Raw genomic sequence first — 8,837 nt, 5'->3', positions numbered from 1 at the left:
ATAGAAATCACTGCATGATATTTGCTTGCAACACAGGGTGTCATTCATGAGTTATACATAAATGGCAGCTTTACATATTTAAAAGGAACATGGACTGCTTCATATCTGAAGTATGTTTCCCAGGAGATAACACCACCATTTGATCTATTTTTGATTAAAATGTAAAAATTAAAAATTAAATCAAATGGTAGTATAATTCCTTTGGGAAAACATACTTCAGTTATGAAGTATTCCCCATAGTAACCTTGAGAATCTTACAGCTGTATTGTCTCATCTGTAGGTGGTCTTTTTATGTCTCACATAATTAAAATGAATTGCTGTTAGAGAACCCATACTACTGCATACAGATTTATGAACCTTGAGGCACCTCCATTCACAGACAAACAGTGATATCAAAAGCTCCCCGTGCAGATACGCTGCGCCGAGGCAGGTACTGGTAATCGAGATGCTTACCGGTGAGCGTTACTTACCTCTGTCTCGAAAGGGTAAACAAGGAGCATGCTGTAAAGCAATAACACATTTCCAATAAAGAACGGTTTCTAAAGAAAGACAGCGTACGGCACAACCGCATTCTGCTACGTTTGCTTGTAGAACACTGGTTAAAATATTCAAAGAACATTTTATATACTAAAGAATGGCTAATGTGTCACCAGAAAAAAAGATTGTGAAATTGGATTTACTAGGAAAATGTGCTCCGCAAAATCTAATGCAACTTGTTTATATCAAGCTGCTTTATCAGCCTGACTCAGAATATGGGAATATATATTTGATAAGATTAGAGAATAGTAGGGATCAGAAAAAATAAGACTACAGAATTTGCATTCACATTTTCACATATCTGAAGGACAAAAATGTCATTTATTTTTTGTTTGGTTTTGATTCTCTTAGTCCTGCTAGTGCTATCCATAACAATGGCTTGTGACAACGCATTCTGCTCGGGTTGTAATTAAAACTTCTATAATATATGTTTCAGTGGAAAAACAGATACAAGTGAAATGCTCAGATTTGATGTTTAAATAGAGAAAGAAGAGACGTGTAACAGTGAAAATATAACGTCTCCGAATTTGATAGTGCCTTGTAGAAACATTTTGTACTAAGCAGCAGGAGTGTTCAAATTTCAATGTAATACTTGAAAGAAAACCTCTCTGATCTTTGAATTTCTTTATAGAGAAGAGTTTTTAATGTATAATCAGACTAAAATCCTCCTGTAATTGCACAGCAAGCGGCCTGTGAAGCATTAGGACGACCTGCAGAAGCGAGAAGATTTTTCCTCATCTGGGGCACCTGCAATACGCCACCAAGAGAAGACACGGTGCTCCCTGATGCTGCTCAGGCACCCACCGAGGGCTGGGCGGGTGCGGGTCAGGGTAGTGGCAGGGGGACAGCCTCCATCTGAGCATCACGACAGCAGTTCCCCCTCCAAACTCTATTTACCCATTAATTGCATTAATATCAGCATGCACGTGGAGCAAATAAAGCTTCGCACAGCACGCAGTCCCTCTGCTCATGCAGCCTCACACTTCACCTGAGATCCCCTTGCTCTCGCCTCCATGCAAAGCAGGGGCACGCGTGCGGCCCCAGCTCCCTCCTGCTCAAGCACAAACCAGGGGCAGGAGGAAGAACACATCGATGCCATCTTCCACATCTCCAAAGTAAAATAGCAGTGCTCAAAGCCACCCTGCAGTACAGCAGCAAATAAAAGCCTAAGAAAACAAGGGTACAGACTGAAAGTTCGAGAGAGAGTGCTCAAAGCAGAAAAATTAGAATTGCAGGGCAGACGTTCATGTTTTTACTGGTACAATGGACAAAATGTTGGCTGGGTAAGTAAGCAGGACCTTCTCAACTGAAAGCACTGAAAAAAGATCATCCAAAACATGCTAGTTAAGACCTTGATTCTTCAAATTACCACCCAATGATGAGATCTGTATCCACTGAGTTGCTTGGCTAACTCGTTATGAATTAGGCCCTAATTAGGGAGAGATTGCATTGGCACTATTTTCTCAATTGTGTCCCAGCACAGGCTCATCCACACACTGAGAGGAACATGACACCGTTCTAGGGGAGGTCTTACACCCCGTTTCACGCCTTTGATGGTGGCAGCCCACCTGCACGGCAGGCCACAGCTTGAACCCCTCGCTGGAAGCTGCCTGTCCTCTGCTTGCAGGAGACACCTGGCAGATCCATGGGGTGGGCGAGGAGCTCAGCGGGACACCCCCAGCTCCCGCTCTGCCATGCCGGGGCCATTTATATATATAAATATAAATATATTTATCAGTGTGCTAAGAAGACCTTAAATAAAAGTTAACTGAACCCAACACCTCTGTCTTGAAAACGTCCAGTAAGCAAAGATGTTTTCTGTCCATGATTCGGTAACTTGCAAAGGAAAAAGTCTATGAAACTTTTTAGAAGGTTAACTTCAGAGCACAGCCAAGCAGGAAAAGAATTCAGAAGAAGAATAATAAAAAGAAAACGTTTATAAGAAAAGGGAAATAGAAATTGTGTTATTTATTAAAGAGATGCTATTACTGCAGATTAGACAATTTAGAAGAGCTAGGAAATGATAGTCCACATTTTCTGTTCACTCTTAATTGCCAGGGTAACATATTTGGTAATTTTGCCAATGACCAAGTTGTAGCCATTACAACTCTGTTAAAAAACGAGTCAGAAAATACAGATCTTTGCAGACCAACACTTTTGCAGTTTTTATATGCAACAAATCACTTTCCAAGATTAGAGTCTGTGATAAGTGTTTTCAGAAAAGGGGCTAAAAGTTTTCTCACCCACTTCTTTACAAAAACATTGCTAGATACGTTGAAATGCAGTCAGGTAACTCGGTTTTAGAGCCAGACACCATGACCTGGAATTTGGGATTCTTGTTACTGCCTTGGGCACAGCTGCAGAGGGTCTGCTGCTGATTAAAGACCTGATTTACTTCAGTGGATCCTTCTGAATCCTCGCTGCCTGCCCAGTGCCATACAGACTGCGGGGTGGAAAAAAATGGGAACTGAGAATTTGCTTTAACTAAAACTCTGATGTGTAAGAGAGGCTTGTTTTGAAACAAGTCAAACAATGCATTCATATTAATAGCAATCACCCCGATACTGTCACAAATACAGTACAAGAGTGGAGCAGAATCAATACTTGCCGTGATTATATGTCGAAAATAGTGAATGTCTGTTTTGCCATCACTGAGTCTTCAATAATTAATTCCGAATCTATAGTAGGTGTTGCACAGCACATCTAAACATGAAGGGAAAGGCAAACAGCAGAAGTTTGATAGAATTTAAGAGTACCTAGGCCTAACCAGAGTGATCTGTTTGGAGTTCACCCCATGATGTGATCCGGGCAGGTTCCAGCACAGAACTCAGTTTAAACTTTCTCTCAGAATAGCATCAGCAGGTAAAGACAGCGTCCTGGCTTCACAGGTGTGGGAGAGAAGACAATTCAGCAGCAGCATGAATAAATAACGACAGAAACTGAGATTATTAATTGTGCTTCCTTATTTGAAAGGACTTGCCTCCTGCACAGTGCCTGATTTGTGACTATAACTGTGTTACAATCTTCGGGGCCATTTACAAAATAATAAACGTTTTAAGATTACCCTTCACTTTATGTAATTTTAATATTCTAACTTCATTAATTATCTAAACAGACAACATCTCGGGAGCGAATAAACTCCTGACACAATCCCGTCGCTATTTTGCCAGCAGGATCTCCTTTGAAGTCAGCGGCAGCTGTAAGCGGACGTGGATGACAGGGCCGAGTCTCACCACGGCTTTTGGGAGAAGAGAAAGGAAAAGAGCAGCCCAAAATCCAGATTTCACACATGACAGCCACAGGACAAAGCAGCAAAGGGCCTTTGCCTCCCACCACAGGGCAGCCGGCCAGGGCTCCCAGGCCTCCAGCAGCGGCCTGCACTGCCCCGTACACCTCGGGCCTGCGGTGTCAGCACAGCTCACCCCATGGAGCCTCAAACCACAGGGCAATGTAACCCATGTCCCAAACCACACGGGAATGTAACCTCAGCCCAACATGGTCAGCATGCTGGCAGGCAGACCCACGGCTGCCCACAGTCCCGCACCGTCTCCTACTCCCACACTGTGCTTGGCTTCGCCTCCCATTCCTATGTTAATACGGGCAAGTTAGCCCTCCATGTTTTCCACCTTATTTTGTATTTTATCCAGCTATGTGCATATAAATGCTTGTATTAAAAGGAATTCATTAATAACTCATATTTCGCTTCCTCAGTGCAAAAGGAGCAAAAATAGTAAATCAGCTCGGAAGAGTAGAGTTCAAAATTACCATCTCCAGCCCAATCAGCAGTAGGCCCGCTAATACTCCCTTTAGAGCTCATCAGCTGAGACAACAGATTTCAAAGTATGAATTCTGGCATTGCACAACCCCAGGGCTATTCATTACATTATACAGTTTCCCGTCTGTTTTATGAAAGGTAGAGATGTATATTACAGTAGTTTGCAGGCTATCATTTTCATTAATAATCTGATCCATGTCTTTAGATTATTTTAGTAATTACTTCACATAAAAAGACTACTGAGTATGATTACAAATATGTCTTTGTTTTGATTGTCTGCTTTTGTGGTGAATACCAGATGTCTGAAGTTCTTGACTTTGTTTAACAATATAAATAATGTTCACTGAGGTTTCCAAACGCCTCGCTCTGACCCCAGGAGTATACGACTTAATAATACAACACTCTAATAAACTAGTCTGCAAACTGTTCAAAGTTCAGAAATTAAACCTTATTTGCATACAAAAAATACATCAAAAAGAACATTAAGGGCCAAACTCTTTTCTTTTGAAGATCTGCACAAGCAGCTCGCGCACCACTGCGGGTGGCGGCTCCGTGCTGTGCCCCCGCCTGGGGCCGGGCTCTGGGGCTCCCCCCAGGCTGTCCCCACGCATGCCCTGGCTGCCCACGCACCCACCCCTCCTCATCTGCCACTCACTTCATGCTCCCCAGATACTGATGGGCCCTTTGAAAGGGCACCCGAGGTAGAAAACCAACCAGAAAGTGGTCCAGGTTCCTAATTTATCAATGGATGCCTCTCAGCATTTCTCAGAAAACTCTCCTGCTTCCTCAGCAGCACAACCTCTGTTTTCCCTGGATTATTTTTTTTTCCCCATAGTTTGATGCTGGCTTCCTCAGCCAAAGGCAGCCCAGTGACTGCAGGTGTGTGCCTGTCCTGCCAGGACGTAGGTCCGCAGAGTATTTTTTCCAGCAAGCTGTGTGTGCTCAGCCGGATGGGCTGGGAGCAGCACCACGGCCTCCAGCACAACCCTAAGGTGTCTTTGCCCTGATCGCCTTCATTGCCCAGCCCTGAGAAGGAACCAGTTTAGAAGACCTACGTTGTGTACATCTCCGGATGGTTAGGATCACCTGCAAGTACAAATACCTGGGCTAAGGACTAAATTCCTTGTAACCTATAATCAACCTGTTAGAAACTGCCAAACCAAGAAATAAAAGCACCGTGAGATTTCCTTTAGCTTCACGACTTTCCCTAAAACTGAGAAAATAATTGGAGCTGAAGCCCAGCGCTCCTTCCCCTAGATCAGAGAGACAAGAGGATGATACCCACTAATCCCACTGCCCAGGGCAGCTGGGAGCAGGCTGGGGAGCAGGAGAGGGCTTCACAAGTGCCAAAAATATTTGGGTGTCAGTTCTTGGGTACGCCTGCAATGAAAAATGCTATCTACAGGACAAAAAAAACACTGCTCTGCCCTTGCTGTGGTGCCGTCACCTCTCCGGCTGCAGCCTGATGCAGTGAAGCATAAAACACATGCAACAAAAAAAGGAATAAAAAAGTAGAGCGATTTTTTTTTTTATGTAAAAATATGAATAAAAGTATGTTCTCAAAATACATGAGCAGATATTGTATAGTTTGTTTGGCAACAAAATATCACTGAATTTGTTAAAAAGAGAATTTTGTTTGCGCTATGTTGCCAAAGGGGACAGACCTTTATTTAGGAAACTTAAAATGTACATTTTTTTTTTTTTGAATTTGCTTTGCAATTAAACCACAGTTTCTCACTTTTTGATTTCAACCATGATTAAAAGCGTTACTTGACTCACTGATTTAAATCAATCCACACCATCTCTCTCAGATCATCTCAAGCAGTTAAATAAGAAAAGAGAATACCATCAATAACCCATCTGTGTCACAGATGAGAAAACCATCCCCTCGGGATTGCTTTTACCTATTTTCCACGTTGTGATCCCTAGATTTTCAGGGAGTGGCACAAGCCCATAGGAAACCACAAAAACACAAGGGTGCGTAGCTGCAAGCCCTGTACAGGAGAAAGTGGAAGGGCTCAGGCAGCCAGGGCACACCAAGGACCACCAGTTTACACTCCCTAAATAGGTTCTAGCACATCCTTCAGTAGCACAGACATAAATTATGTGTTCCACAGACAATTACTGTGGATAGTTCCCCCTACTTTGGAGGGACCTCTACAGAAGCAAGGGACAGGCACAGGGCTGATGATCCTGAGGTTGGCACAAAACCTCAGGCTCGAGGATCCCCCAAAAAACCCCAAGCCCGCTCACCCATGCTGCATGAAGCACAAGTGGCCACACTCGGCAGCCCAACCACACCTGCAAGGACAGCCCCGAGAGCTGGCCCTTCTGTTGTGCTTGAAGGGGGTGACAAAAATTGCATCCGAGGGAGCAGGCAGCACAGCCAGCAGCGGGGAGCAGTGCGGGGCTGCTCGCGGTGCCTGGGCATGTTCCTGCTCAGCTGCAGTTCCCAAGTTGTCTAATTGCCCTTGATGCATCTGCTCTCCCCCAGGAATGCCATCCAGACCTAGCAGCTCCAGATGTCTGCATATTATGCAGGAAGCTGGTAAACAAATTCCTCCTATTTTTCCTGCTGGTAATTAGAAACGTAAGAACACATTGTTTAACAGGCAAAGAAGCCACCAAAGATGTTTCATATGCATTTATAGCTGCTTAGTGTCTCTGAAATAGGTGATAAACGCTGAATATCGTAAGTCTTCTGGATTACTCCTTGTTGCTATGAGATCAGGCTTTGCAAAAAGGTGCTTTGTTATTTATTTTTTTTTAAAGGAAAGAAAGAAAAGGTAAAAAAAAAAAAAAATATGAGTTGAAATGCCAGTTAAAGTTGGGATAAACTTCTGATCAAACTTCCAGCGTGACTACCACACCAAGGTAACGGAGCCACCTCACCTAAACCAGCTGTCTCAGCCAATTCTAGCTTTTCCCCCCATTTTAGCTTCAGAGTAGGTCACTGCTCAGTCCCAGCTCCTTTCCTCCCCATTAATTTCCTTGCATGCTTGAGCAATCCTGCCCTAACAGGAGGGATGGCTTAGGTGGCTTCAGGAGTCTTTTCCAGCATTAATTGTTATGATTTTAGAGCCCCACTGGGTGAAGACTTGGGAAAGGAGAATTTGTTCCGAAGGTTGTGAGGAAAATGAGAAAATTCAGCGCTGTGGCTGCGCCCAGCCCCTGTGGAAGGGACGTGCCATGCCGGGATGTGGCTTCATGTGCCTAAAAGGGGAGTGAAACCAGCCCAGCCCACAGGCTGGCAGGTGTGGCAGTCACAGCACAAACCACAGATCCACAAACCTAAAGTTTACAGGCTGCAGAAGTTCAGGAGCAGCCAAATAAATATTCAGAACTGGATAGGAGCTCTGCTGAAGTGCAGCCCCTGGTTTGGTGCTGGCTGCGGGGGAGATCTCCATGGGGTGCCCCATGCATCACCTTGATGCATTGGGAGAGGGCCGCTTGTCCCTGCTTTGGACCAAGAAGGCACTGATCTGAGATTGTTCTTCAGCGCTGAGGAGAACCTGTGGCATTTCCATGCAGAAACAGCTGTCCCAAAATTGATTTACAGTCTTTCTCAGGCTGTTTTTTCACCTGGAGTGAGGCCGAGGCCGTGCCGCCTTGGGCAGCCAGGAGGCCTCTCGGAGCCTTCCTCCCCGCACAGCCACAACCTTGGGGCCCCTCGCTCCTGCCCTGCCCAGTCCCACCAGCAAGCACCAGTGCCTCAGGCACTGGGCACCACACAGCACTGGTATGAGCATCCCAGCACCCCGACTTCAGCAAGCCCTCACTTTGAGAAGCCTCATGCCCCAGCAGCCACCGTGGGCTCCGCTCGGGGTTTTGTGAGGTGTTTTTTTCACTCAGTATTTTAAAAAAGTGCCCCCTGCCTGTCTGTGGGGCACAGCACACCCAGTGCCCATGGCAGCAGGGTGTGGGAGGCCAGGTTGCTGCCAGGCCTCCTCCTGCGGGCCTCTGTCCCTCCCCAAGGCCCGAGAGGAAGGTGAGCACGAAGTCACCACACAGCGCGACATCTCCATCAAGCAGGGCTGATAGGCGAGCTCGTAACTCACGGCGGGGCGTAATGCCGGCTCGGCACAGGATATTTAAAGATCCATTTCGAATTCATTATTCTTAAGCAGAAATAAACTGCCAACATGCAAAATAAGTGTGTACATTTGCTATTTTCATCGTCTCTGCCGCCGCGCTTCATCTGGCTCAGGTGTGCGCCGCGGCTGTACCTGTCAGAGGACTAAGATCACTCCTGCTTCTTACTGCGATGAAAGAATTAAATACAAAATCTTCTGTAGGAAGCAATTGTGAAGTGTGGAAGTTTCTAGTCAGGCAAATAAATTGGATTTAAGTATATTACAGTCATAATCTTTTTCTGCCTCTCTCCAGACAGCCTTTGTACATGGAGAAATGAGAATGTATTCTCAGACAAATCTTGACCTGAGGGAGAAGGCTGCGGGAATCTGGATTTTCAATAACATAAGACAATAAAGCTCAGACTTCTAACCTGCCGCAATATGGTAAAAGT

The sequence above is a fragment of the Anas acuta genome, chromosome 7 (genome assembly GCF_963932015.1).
Source record: "Anas acuta chromosome 7, bAnaAcu1.1, whole genome shotgun sequence".
NCBI classification, from domain to species: domain Eukaryota; kingdom Metazoa; phylum Chordata; class Aves; order Anseriformes; family Anatidae; genus Anas; species Anas acuta.
This window is presented reverse-complemented; position numbering follows the sequence as displayed.